The sequence below is a fragment of the Amblyraja radiata genome, unplaced genomic scaffold (genome assembly GCF_010909765.2).
Source record: "Amblyraja radiata isolate CabotCenter1 unplaced genomic scaffold, sAmbRad1.1.pri scaffold_858_ctg1, whole genome shotgun sequence".
NCBI classification, from domain to species: domain Eukaryota; kingdom Metazoa; phylum Chordata; class Chondrichthyes; order Rajiformes; family Rajidae; genus Amblyraja; species Amblyraja radiata.
This window is the reverse complement of record NW_022630859.1, coordinates 1-13977: the sequence shown is the minus strand read 5'-3', so window position 1 is coordinate 13977 and position 13977 is coordinate 1.

The following is a 13977-nucleotide window of genomic DNA, read 5'->3' as shown; positions in this document are numbered from 1 at the left end:
GTTTTTGGTCGGGGTGGGGACTAGTGTAGATGGGGCATGTTGGTCGGGGTGGGACTAGTGTAGATGGGGCATGTTGGTCGGGGTGGGACTAGTGTAGATGGGGCATGTTGGTCGGGGTGGGACTAGTGTAGATGGGGCACTGTTGGTCGGGGGGACTAGTGTAGATGGGGCATGTTGGTCGGGGTGGGAACTAGTGTAGATGGGGCACGTTGGTCGGGGTGGGACTAGTGTAGACGGGGCATGTTGGTCGGGGTGGGACTAGTGTAGATGGGGCCGTTGGTGGGGTGGGACTAGTGTAGATGGGGCATGTTGGTCGGGGTGGGACTAGTGTAGATGGGGCATGTTGGTCGGGTGGGACTAGTGTAGATGGGGCATGTTGGTCGGGGTGGGACTAGTGTAGATGGGGCATGTTGGTCGGGGTGGGACTAGTGTAGATGGGGCATGTTGGTCGGGGTGGGACTAGTGTAGATGGGGCATGTTGGTCGGGGTGGGACTAGTGTAGATGGGGCACTGTTGGTCGGGGTGGGACTAGTGTAGATGGGGCACGTTGGTCGGGGTGGGACTAGTGTAGATGGGGCATGTTGGTCGGGGTGGGACTAGTGTAGATGGGGCATGTTGGTCGGGGTGGGACTAGTGTAGATGGGGCATGTTGGTCGGGGTGGGACTAGTGTAGATGGGGCATGTTGGTCGGGGTGGGACTAGTGTAGATGGGGCATGTTGGTCGGGGTGGGACTAGTGTAGATGGGGCATGTTGGTCGGGGTGGGACTAGTGTAGATGGGGCATGTTGGTCGGGGTGGGACTAGTGTAGATGGGGCATGTTGGTCGGGGTGGGACTAGTGTAGATGGGGCATGTTGGTCGGGGTGGGACTAGTGTAGATGGGGCATGTTGGTCGGGGTGGGACTAGTGTAGATGGGGCATGTTGGTCGGGGTGGGACTAGTGTAGATGGGGCACGTTGGTCGGGGTGGGACTAGTGTAGATGGGGCATGTTGGTCGGGGTGGGACTAGTGTAGATGGGGCATGTTGGTCGGGGTGGGACTAGTGTAGATGGGGCATGTTGGTAGGGGGTCTAGTGTAGATGGGGCACGTTGGTCGGGGTGGGACTAGTGTAGATGGGGCATGTTGGTCGGGGTGGGACTAGTGTAGATGGGGCAGGTCGGGGTGGGACTAGTGTAGATGGGGCATGTTGGTCGGGGTGGGACTGGTGTAGTGGGGCACTGTTGGTCGGGGTGGGACTAGTGTAGATGGGGCACGTTGGTCGGGGTGGGACTAGTGTAGATGGGGCATGTTGGTCGGGGTGGGACTAGTGTAGATGGGGCATGTTGGTCGGGGTGGGACTAGTGTAGATGGGGCACTGTTGGTCGGGGTGGGACTAGTGTAGATGGGGCACGTTGGTCGGGGTGGGACTAGTGTAGATGGGGCACGTTGGTCGGGGTGGGACTAGTGTAGATGGGGCATGTTGGTCAGGGTGGGACTAGTGTAGATGGGGCATGTTGGTCGGGGTGGGACTAGTGTAGATGGGGCATGTTGGTCGGGGTAGGACTAGTGTAGATGGGGCATGTTGGTCGGGGTGGGACTAGTGTAGATGGGGCATGTTGGTCGGGGTGGGACTAGTGTAGATGGGGCATGTTGGTCGGGGTGGGACTAGTGTAGATGGGGCACAGTTGGTCGGGGTGGGACTAGTGTAGATGGGGCACTGTTGGTCGGGGTGGGACTAGTGTAGATGGGGCATGTTGGTCGGGGTGGGACTAGTGTAGATGGGGCATGTTGGTCGGGGTGGGACTAGTGTAGATGGGGCATGTTGGTCGGGGTGGGACTAGTGTAGATGGGGCATGTTGGTCGGGGTGGGACTAGTGTAGATGGGGCATGTTGGTCGGGGTGGGACTAGTGTAGATGGGGCATGTTGGTCGGGGTGGGACTAGTGTAGATGGGGCACGTTGGTCGGGGTGGGACTAGTGTAGATGGGGCACGTTGGTCGGGGTGGGACTAGTGTAGATGGGGCACGTTGGTCGGGGTGGGACTAGTGTAGATGGGGCATGTTGGTCGGGGTGGGACTAGTGTAGATGGGGCATGTTGGTCGGGGTGGGACTAGTGTAGATGGGGCATGTTGGTCGGGGTGGGACTAGTGTAGATGGGGCACTGTTGGTCGGGGTGGGACTAGTGTAGATGGGGCATGTTGGTCGGGGTGGGACTAGTGTAGATGGGGCATGTTGGTCGGGGTGGGACTAGTGTAGATGGGGCACGTTGGTCGGGGTGGGACTAGTGTAGATGGGGCACGTTGGTCGGGGTGGGACTAGTGTAGATGGGGCACGTTGGTCGGGGTGGGACTGGTGTAGATGGGGCATGTTGGTCGGGGTGGGACTAGTGTAGATGGGGCATGTTGGTCGGGGTGGGACTAGTGTAGATGGGGCATGTTGGTCGGGGTGGGACTGGTGTAGATGGGGCATGTTGGTCGGGGTGGGACTAGTGTAGATGGGGCATGTTGGTCGGGGTGGGACTAGTGTAGATGGGGCATGTTGGTCGGGGTGGGACTAGTGTAGATGGGGCATGTTGGTCGGGGTGGGACTAGTGTAGATGGGGCACGTTGGTCGGGGTGGGACTAGTGTAGATGGGGCACTGTTGGTCGGGGTGGGACTAGTGTAGATGGGGCACGTTGGTCGGGGTGGGACTAGTGTAGATGGGGCACGTTGGTCGGGGTGGGACTAGTGTAGATGGGGCATGTTGGTCGGGGTGGGACTAGTGTAGATGGGGCATGTTGGTCGGGGTGGGACTAGTGTAGATGGGGCATGTTGGTCGGGGTGGGACTAGTGTAGATGGGGCATGTTGGTCGGGGTGGGACTAGTGTAGATGGGGCATGTTGGTCGGGGTGGGACTAGTGTAGATGGGGCATGTTGGTCGGGGTGGGACTAGTGTAGATGGGGCATGTTGGTCGGGGTGGGACTAGTGTAGATGGGGCATGTTGGTCGGGGTGGGACTAGTGTAGATGGGGCATGTTGGTCGGGGTGGGACTAGTGTAGATGGGGCATGTTGGTCGAGGTGGGACTAGTGTAGATGGGGCACGTTGGTCGGGGTGGGACTAGTGTAGATGGGGCACGTTGGTCGGGGTGGGACTAGTGTAGATGGGGCACGTTGGTCGGGGTGGGACTAGTGTAGATGGGGCATGTTGGTCGGGGTGGGACTAGTGTAGATGGGGCATGTTGGTCGGGGTGGGACTAGTGTAGATGGGGCATGTTGGTCGGGGTGGGACTAGTGTAGATGGGGCATGTTGGTCGGGGTGGGACTAGTGTAGATGGGGCATGTTGGTCGGGGTGGGACTAGTGTAGATGGGGCATGTTGGTCGGGGTGGGACTAGTGTAGATGGGGCATGTTGGTCGGGGTGGGACTAGTGTAGATGGGGCATGTTGGTCGGGGTGGGACTAGTGTAGATGGGGCATGTTGGTCGGGGTGGGACTAGTGTAGATGGGGCATGTTGGTCGGGGTGGGACTAGTGTAGATGGGGCACGTTGGTCGGGGTGGGACTAGTGTAGATGGGGCATGTTGGTCGGGGTGGGACTAGTGTAGATGGGGCACTGTTGGTCGGGGTGGGACTAGTGTAGATGGGGCACGTTGGTCGGGGTGGGACTAGTGTAGATGGGGCACTGTTGGTCGGGGTGGGACTAGTGTAGATGGGGCACGTTGGTCGGGGTGGGACTAGTGTAGATGGGGCACGTTGGTCGGGGTGGGACTAGTGTAGATGGGGCACGTTGGTCGGGGTGGGACTAGTGTAGATGGGGCACGTTGGTCGGGGTGGGACTAGTGTAGATGGGGCACTGTTGGTCGGGGTGGGACTAGTGTAGATGGGGCATGTTGGTCGGGGTGGGACTAGTGTAGATGGGGCATGTTGGTCGGGGTGGGACTAGTGTAGATGGGGCATGTTGGTCGGGGTGGGACTAGTGTAGATGGGGCATGTTGGTCGGGGTGGGACTAGTGTAGATGGGGCATGTTGGTCGGGGTGGGACTAGTGTAGATGGGGCACGTTGGTCGGGGTGGGACTAGTGTAGATGGGGCATGTTGGTCGGGGTGGGACTAGTGTAGATGGGGCACGTTGGTCGGGGTGGGACTAGTGTAGATGGGGCACGTTGGTCGGGGTGGGACTAGTGTAGATGGGGCACGTTGGTCGGGGTGGGACTAGTGTAGATGGGGCACGTTGGTCGGGGTGGGACTAGTGTAGATGGGGCACGTTGGTCGGGGTGGGACTAGTGTAGCTGGGGCACGTTGGTCGGGGTGGGACTAGTGTAGATGGGGCACGTTGGTCGGGGTGGGACTAGTGTAGATGGGGCATGTTGGTCGGGGTGGGACTAGTGTAGATGGGGCATGTTGGTCGGGGTGGGACTAGTGTAGATGGGGCATGTTGGTCGGGGTGGGACTAGTGTAGATGGGGCATGTTGGTCGGGGTGGGACTAGTGTAGATGGGGCACGTTGGTCGGGGTGGGACTAGTGTAGATGGGGCACGTTGGTCGGGGTGGGACTAGTGTAGATGGGGCATGTTGGTCGGGGTGGGACTAGTGTAGATGGGGCAGGTTGGTCGGGGTGGGACTAGTGTAGATGGGGCACGTTGGTCGGGGTGGGACTAGTGTAGATGGGGCACGTTGGTCGGGGTGGGACTAGTGTAGATGGGGCACGTTGGTCGGGGTGGGACTAGTGTAGATGGGGCACGTTGGTCGGGGTGGGACTAGTGTAGATGGGGCACGTTGGTCGGGGTGGGACTAGTGTAGATGGGGCACGTTGGTCGGGGTGGGACTAGTGTAGATGGGGCACGTTGGTCGGGGTGGGACTAGTGTAGATGGGGCATGTTGGTCGGGGTGGGACTAGTGTAGATGGGGCACGTTGGTCGGGGTGGGACTAGTGTAGATGGGGCACGTTGGTCGGGGTGGGACTAGTGTAGATGGGGCATGTTGGTCGGGGTGGGACTAGTGTAGATGGGGCATGTTGGTCGGGGTGGGACTAGTGTAGATGGGGCATGTTGGTCGGGGTGGGACTAGTGTAGATGGGGCATGTTGGTCGGGGTGGGACTAGTGTAGATGGGGCTTGTTGGTCGGGGTGGGACTAGTGTAGATGGGGCATGTTGGTCGGGGTGGGACTAGTGTAGATGGGGCATGTTGGTCGGGGTGGGACTAGTGTAGATGGGGCATGTTGGTCGGGGTGGGACTAGTGTAGATGGGGCATGTTGGTCGGGGTGGGACTAGTGTAGATGGGGCATGTTGGTCGGGGTGGGACTAGTGTAGATGGGGCATGTTGGTCGGGGTGGGACTAGTGTAGATGGGGCACGTTGGTCGGGGTGGGACTAGTTTAGATGGGGCATGTTGGTCGGGGTGGGACTAGTGTAGATGGGGCATGTTGGTCGGGGTGGGACTAGTGTAGATGGGGCATGTTGGTCGGGGTGGGACTAGTGTAGATGGGGCACGTTGGTCGGGGTGGGACTAGTGTAGATGGGGCATGTTGGTCGGGGTGGGACTAGTGTAGATGGGGCATGTTGGTCGGGGTGGGACTAGTGTAGATGGGGCATTGTTGGTCGGGGTGGGACTAGTGTAGATGGGGCAGGTTGGTCGGGGTGGGACTAGTGTAGATGGGGCACGTTGGTCGGGGTGGGACTAGTGTAGATGGGGCACGTTGGTCGGGGTGGGACTAGTGTAGATGGGGCACGTTGGTCGGGGTGGGACTAGTGTAGATGGGGCACGTTGGTCGGGGTGGGACTAGTGTAGATGGGGCATGTTGGTCGGGGTGGGACTAGTGTAGATGGGGCACGTTGGTCGGGGTGGGACTAGTGTAGATGGGGCATGTTGGTCGGGGTGGGACTAGTGTAGATGGGGCACGTTGGTCGGGGTGGGACTAGTGTAGATGGGGCATGTTGGTCGGGGTGGGACTAGTGTAGATGGGGCATGTTGGTCGGGGTGGGACTAGTGTAGATGGGGCATGTTGGTCGGGGTGGGACTAGTGTAGATGGGGCATGTTGGTCGGGGTGGGACTAGTGTAGATGGGGCATGTTGGTCGGGGTGGGACTAGTGTAGATGGGGCATGTTGGTCGGGGTGGGCAAGTTGGGCTCTGTCAGTAGATTAGCGAGCTACTCACCTTTCACTCTCTGGAGATAGCTCTGGACATCACTACAGAGCTGGATATTGGTCACGTTTAGGATCTGGATTTCTCTCTTCAGACCGTTATTCTCCTGGTGGCATTCGGAGTGGAGGGAGCGACAGACGGAGAGATTCGCCATCGAGACGGAAAGATTCGCCATCGAGACGGAAAGATTCCCAGCGCAACTTTGGCGCGAGAGATTCAGCCTCGAGTTCTCGTACACGCAGTTGTCCAGCGTGGAGTTCAGGTCGAGATATCGCTTGTCAGATTCCTGGAGATCTTCCCGTAGCCAGGACACTGAAGGAGAGAGAAAGTTCACAGAGTTCGCTGACGTTCCAATTTTAAAAGGCGAGGCAAACAATTGGGCTGCAGCCACCTGACAACCAAAATTCATTTTGTGAACACACACTTGTTAAAAAGGCGAGGCAAGCAAGCAATTCCCGATGTTGGGGGAGTCCAGAACCAGGGGCCACACACACACACAGTTTAAGAATAAGGGGTCGGCCATTTAGAACGGAGAAGAGGAAACACTTTTTCACACAGTGAGAGTTGTGAGTCTGTGGAATCCTCTGCCTCAGAGGGCGGTGGAGGCCGGTTCTCTGGAGAGAATTCTTTCAAGAGAGAGCTTGATAGGGCTCTTCAAGATAGGGCTCTTAAAGATAGGGCTCTTAAAGATAGGGCTCTTAAAGATAGGGCTCTTAAAGATAGTGAGAGAGAGTCAGGGGATATGGGGAGAAGGCAGGAACGGGGTACTGATTGTGGATGATCAGCCATGATCACATTGAATGGCGGTGCTGGCTGGAAGGGCCGAATGGCCTCTACTCCTGCAGCTGTTGTTCATTGAACGCACTTGCCTGAAAGTGTCGTCACACATAGACAGGGGGAGGGGGAGAGGGACGGAGAGAGAGGGGAAGTCAGACAAACCCATTTTCCTACCACTAGCTATAAGCTGCCTGAGCGAAAATATCAAGTTCGCCTTTTTGTTCAGATACACACCAGTGATTATTAAATATATCTTGATAACTAGAACCACAAATGTGACGATGCAGATGGTGGCAATGATTGTCCTTGTTCTGATGTTACACTTCCCGCCCTCTTCCTGTGTGTCTGTACCTGCAAAGAAAAATTGAAACACGCAACGTCAATGAAAATACATTTTCTCTTCTCTCTGAAGTCTCTCCCCTTCCCTCCCTCGCACGAGACGGGAGAGAGAGGGAGAGAGGAGGGGAGAGAGAAGGGGAGAGAGAGATGGGGAGAGAGACGGGAGAGAGAGAGGAGAGAGAAGGGGGAGAGAGAGGAGAGAGAAGGGGGAGAGAAGTTTGAGAGAGAGGGGAGAGAGAGAGTGAGGGAGAGAGAGGGGGGAGAGAGAAGGGAGAGAGAGAGGGGGGGAGAGAGAGAGAGAGAGAGGGAGAGAAGGGGAGACAGAGAGGGAGGGAGAGAGAGGGGGAGAGAGAGAAGGGAGAGAGGGGGAGAGAGAGAGAGAGAGAGAGAGAGAGAGAGAGAGAGAGAGAGAGAGAGAGAGAGAGAGAGAGAGAGAGAGAGAGAGGGCGGGTGTGAGATTCAAGAGGGTTTATTGTCATGTGTCCCAGATAGGACAATGAAATTCTTGCTTTGCTTCAGCACAACAGAATATAGAAGGCAAAAATAAATAAATAGAGAACAGAACAGAGAGAGAGGGAGAGAGTGACATCAGGGCTGCCAACTCTCACGCCTTGAGCATGAGAATCACGCATTTCCACAAATTCTCACGCTGATCACAAATTTCTCACGCTCTGTCGTGAGAAGTTCTGTGATCAACGAGAATTTCAAAACTCACATCGACTGCATGGGCCTGGCGAGTGTTTACCGGGCTGGCTAGTGTTTGCACGGCTGTCGAGTGTTTACCGGGCTGGCGAGTGTGTGTGGGGCTGGCGAGTGTTTGCACGGCTGGCGAGTGTGTGTGGGGCTGGCTAGTGTGTGCGGGGCTGGCGAGTGTGTGTGGGGCTGGGTAGTGTTTTCCAGACTGGCGAGTGTGTGTGGGGCTGGCGAGTGTTTGTCGGGCTGGCGAGTGTTTGCCGGGCTGGCGAGTGTTTGTCGGGCTGGCGAGTGTTTGCCGGGCTGGCGAGTGTTTGTCGGGCTGGCGAGTGTTTGCCGGGCTGGCGAGTGTTTGCCGGGCTGGCTAGTGTTTACCGGGCTGGCTAGTGTTTGCCGGGCTGGCGAGTGTTTGTCGGGCTGGCGAGTGTTTGCCGGGCTGGCGAGTCGCTCGCTGCATCTCCGGCCATGGAGCAGCCTCAGTACAAGAGTCCCGGGCTGTTGGAGGCGTCAGAAGCATTGAGCCACTGCCGTTAGAGTCTCTGTGCCGAATTTGCCCTGGTGACCGGCACGGACCAGGCAACGTCTCTGGAGAGAAGGAATGGGTGATGTTTCTGGTCACTACGGGTCTCGACCCGAAACGTCACCCATTCCTTGCAGTTGTACAGGGTCTTGGTGAGACCACACCTGGAGTATTGCGTACAGTTTTGGTCTCCTAATCTGAGGAAAGACATTCTTGCCAGAGGGAGTACAGAGAAGGTTCACCAGACTGATTCCTGGGATGTCAGGACTTTCATATGAAGAAAGACTGGATAGACTCGGCTTGTACTCGCTAGAATTTAGAAGATTGAGGGGGGATCTTATAGAAACTTACAAAATTCTTAAGGGGTTGGACAGGCTAGATGCAGGAAGATTGTTCCCGATGTTGGGGAAGTCCAGGACAAGGGGCCACACACACAGTTTAAGGATAAGAGGGAAGTCTTTTAGGACCGAGATGAGGAAAACATTTTTTTTCACACACAGAGAGTGGTGAATCTGTGGAATTCTCTGCCACAGAAGGTAGTTGAGGCCACAGTTCATTGGCTATATTTAAGAGGGAGTTAGATGTGGCCCTTGTGGCTAAAGGGATCAGGGGGTATGGAGAGAAGGCAGGTACAGGATACTGAGTTGGATGATCAGCCATGATCATATTGAATGGCGGTGCAGGCTCGAAGGGCCGAATGGCCTCTACTCCTGCACCTGTTGTCTATGTTTCTGTGGCTGATCATCCCCAATCCCCCTCCTGAACACTCCACACCCCATCCTCCCCCCCGAACCCTCTCTTCACCCTCCACATCCCATCCTACTGAACCCTCTCTATGTCCTCCACATCCCACCCCCTCTCCCAAACCCTGCACCCTCCACATCCCTTCCGAACCCTCTCTGCACCCTCTCCCCTCTCTCCCAAACCCTCTCTGCACCCTACAAACCCCGTGCCCACCCTCACGAACCCTCTCTGCACCCTCCACACCCCATCAAATAGCGAAAGGCCTGGACAGAGTGGATGTGGAGAGGATGTTTCCACCAGTGGGAGAGTCTAGGACCAGAGGGCACAGCCTCAAAATTAAAGGATGTACCTTTAGACTGGAGATGATGAGGAATTTCTTGAGCTGGAGGGTGGTGAATCTGTGGGATTCATTGCCGCAGACGGCTGTCATTAGGTATTTTTAAGGCGGAGGTTGACAGATTCTTCATTCGTACGGGTGTCAGGGCTATGGGGAGAAGGCAGGAGAATGGGGTTGAGAGGGAGAGATAGATCAGCCGTGATTGTCTATATCTCTCGTTTCCCTTATCCGTAACCAGACTGAAGAAGGGTCTCGACCCGAAACGTCACCCATTCCTTCTCTCCAGAGATGCTGCCTGTCCCGCTGAGTTACTCCAGCTTTTTGTGTCTAACCATGATTGAATGGCGGAGTAGACTAGATGGGCCGACTGGCCTCATTCTGCTGCTCCCCACGGCAGACCCCTCTCTGCCCGGTGATGCATAAACTCGGGGCATCACTGGGTGGCTGCGGCCGCAGGAACCCCTTCCCTGATGAGCGGGGACCCGGTTGACAAACGGCGCCACTCTCCCCGGGGATTCACCGTGGCGCGTACAGCGGTAGAGTTGTATTGTATTGTATTGTATTCAAATTTTGTATTGTATTCAAATTTATTGTCATTGTCTCAGTTAGAGACAACGAAATGAATTTCCCTTACAGGCAGTATCATAAAAATAAAAAAAATAAAAATAATAATAAATAATAAAACATATTAAAAATAAAATAGAATTTTAAAAAAAGCACAAACACTGAAAGTCCACGACACAACATAACACAGTGGCACCAAGGTGAGGAAGGCACCATAGTCCAGCCAGCCTCCCCTCCGTTCTTCCCAGATGTTCACTCGTGGTCGAGGCCTTCCTAGCACCCGCAGCCGCCGCCCCGGGTGGCCCGATGTTCAGGCCCTCACGCCGGGCTGGTGGAACGCCGACGCCGATCCCCGACGGTGAACATCCTCCTCCTCAGCGGCCCGGACCTCCCGATCAGCCGCCTCCCGCAGCCGGAGTCCGCAGCTCCCGAGTCCGCAGGCCGAGCCGGGCAGAGTCGCAGGACCCCGCGTTGTTGATCAGCGCCGCCCGCGTTGGGAGCTCCGCAAACCGCAGCTCCATGATGTCGGTGCAGCAGGCCCAGCACTCCGGGCTCCAGAGTTGCTGCCTTACAGCAAAATGCAGCGCTGGAGACCTGGGTTCGATCCCGACTACGGGCGCTGTCCGTACGGAGTTTGCACGTTCTCCCCGTGACCTGCGTGGGTTTTCTCCCAGATCTCCGGCTTCCTCCCACATTCCAAAGACGTGCAGGTTTGCAAGTTAATTGGCTTGGTGAATGTCAACATTGTCCCTAGTGGGTGTAGGATACGTTTGTGACATCCAGTGGTGGTGATTATAGGCAAAGATACAGAGCAACGGAGACGTGCTGTATCCCCTCTCTACCCCCTCCCTATCTGGTCCCCTCCTCTCAACCCCCTCTCCTCTCTCCCCACCCCCGTTCTCTTTACCCGCCCCCTTCTCCTCTCCCCCTACCCCCCTTCTCCTCTCCCCCTACCCCCCCTTCTACACTTCCCCTCCCCCTCTCCCCCTCACCCCCTTCTCCTCTCCCCCCTACCCCCCTTCTCCTCCTCCCCACCCCTCTCCTCTGCCCACTCACCTCCTTCTCCTCTCTCCTCCCACTCCCGTTTCTTCTCTTCCCTTCTCTTTCTCTCTTCCTCTTTCTCTCCCCTCTTTCTCTCTTTCTCTCTCTCCACACTCTCTCCCCTCTCTCTTTCCCCCGTCTCTCTCTCCCCCTCTCTTTCTCTCCTCCTCTCTTTCTCCCTCTCCATCTCGCCCCCACCTCAGTATCCCATCCTAACAACCTGAACTAACAACTAACAACCTCTGTCTGTCTGTCTACTACACGTTGTTGTCATTCAAGATGCAACGGTGAAAGCAACAGGTGTCCTAAACTTTCTGAGGCGCAACTTTCATCATTGTTCAACTTCTGTCAAGGAGAAGCTATACTTCACCCTCGTTAGACCTCATTTGGACTCCGCAGTTGCAGCTTGGGACCCATACACAAATAAAAACATTTCTTCCATCCAACGTGTCAAAAAACAAGATTGAACAAATTCTATCCAAATATATCCCCCATTTGTGATAAATGTTTATCCCAAAACGCAACTATAACACACTCCTTTGCTTCCTGCATAAAACTTTATAGATTTTGGAGCGATATTTTTGAAATATTTACAAAATTATTTAAGATAAGAATGGAACCTAATACTGAAATGATTATATTTGGAGTAATGGAAGATGGGAATAAATTGAAATTTATTTTTGGTTTAATAATAGCAACAGTGACCCGACTGCCGTGAAACCTCCCTATTGCAGTTAGTTAGTGATGAACTAACAACCTCTGTCTGTCTACTACATGTTATGATTCAAGATGATTTAAACTTCACACCTGGCCCCTCGCCCGCTCTGTCTGTCTGTCTACTACACGTTATGATCCAAGGTGATTTAAACTTCACACCTGGCCCCTCGCCTGCTCTGTCTGTCGGTCTACTACACATTGTTGTCATTCAACATTATTTAAACTTCACACCTGGCCCCTCGCCCGCTCTGTCTGTCTGTCTGTGTCTACTACACGTTGTTGTCATTATTCAAGATGATTTAAACTTCCCACCTGTGTTTATTCAGCCCATTTCCAGCGGGAATGTGAAGGTCGGCCGTGGAGAAGCGAACGAACTCCCAGTGACCGAGCGCGCGGGCGGGCGGGCGAGCGGCCGTTGGTGAAGAACCTTCTGGAAACGGCGGGAAAAACAACGGGCGGCAACGGCTGAGGGAGCGCGAGCGGGAGCGGCGACAGTTGGCTGGGATCCCGGCGGCCATCTTGACTACTGGCAGGTCCAGTCCAGTCCAGTCTCCCGTCGACGTCAACGCGGGGGTGAAGCCAGAGGCGGCCATCTTGACTACTGGCAGTCCGGGTGGAGCTGGAGCGCGAGCGCGAGCGGCGACAGTTGGTGGCTGGGATCCCGGCGGCCATCTTGACTCCCGGCAGCCAGTCATGACGTCAGTCAAGTCTCCCGTTGACGGCAACAGTGCGGTCTGTGTCCGCGCGCCCGCCCGCCCGCCCGGGAGCGATGGTCGACAGTCGGGGTGGGTGAGTGTGTGTGTGTGGGGTATGTGGGCGGGTGGATCAATCAATCAATCAATCAATCAATCAATCAATGAATCAGCGACATCAGGGCAACAGCTGGAGGCCGAGCCTGAGGTCAGGAGCGGTTTAACAGCGGCGGCGGCGGCGGCAAATGTTCTCAGCGGCGGATGGACGGTGAAGGGGGGGCGGGGAGAAAGCGTCGGAGTCGGGAGGATAACGGGCGTCGAAAGCTGCAGCTTATCCGCCCGGGAGCGAGTGTAACACAGTTTATCCGCCCGGGAGCGAGTGTAACACAGTTTATCCGCCCGGGAGCGAGTGTAACACAGTTTATCCGCCCGGGAGCGAGTGTAATACAGTTTATCCGCCCGGGAGCGAGTGTAACACAGTTTATCCGCCCGGGAGCGAGTGTAATACAGTTGTGGGGCCCGGGAGCGACTGTAATACAGTTTTTCCGCCCGGGAGCGAGTGTAACACAGTTTATCCGCCCGGGAGCGAGTGTAATTTAGTTGTGGGGCCCGGGAGAGATTGTAATACAGTTTATCAGCCCGGGAGCGAGTGTAATACAGTTGTGGGGCCCGGGAGCGAGTGTAATACAGTTTTTGCACCCGGGAGCGAGTGTAATACAGTTTTTCCACCCGGGAGCGAGTGTAGCACAGTTTATCCGCCCGGGAGCGAGTGTAATACAGTTGTGCGTCCCGGGAGCGAGTGTAATACAATTATGCGGCCCGGGAGCGAGTGTAATACAGTTTATCCGCCCGGGAGCGAGTGTAATACAGTTGTGGGGCCCGGGAGCGAGTGTAATACAGTTTATCCGCCCGGGAGCGAGTGTAATACAGTTTATCCGCCCGGGAGCGATTGTAATACAGTTTATCCGCCCGGGAGCGAGTGTAATCTAGTTTATCCGCCCGGGAGCGAGTGTAACACAGTTTATCCGCCCGGGAGCGAGTGTAACACAGTTTATCCGCCCGGGAGCGAGTGTAATACAGTTTATTCCCGCCCGGGAGCGAGGTGTAATACAGTTGTGGGGCCCGGGAAGCGAGGTGTAAACACAGTTTATCCGCCCGGGAGCGAGTGTAACACAGTTTATCCGCCCGGGAGCGAGTGTAACACAGTTTATCCGCCCGGGAGCGAGTGTAATACAGTTGTGGGGCCCGGGAGCGAGTGTAATACAGTGTTGTGGGGGGGGAGCGAGCACCTTGCGCCTGCTGTAAATTATCTGTCTTGCTTCACCTTCCCCAATAACACAGGAAGTTGTTGTTTTATGTCCATATTATTCTGTCCTCAATATGGTGGTTTCTGTAGGGGGAGAGGAGAAGGGAGCGGGAAGAGGAGATGGGGGGGGGGGGGGGGGGGAGGAGAAGG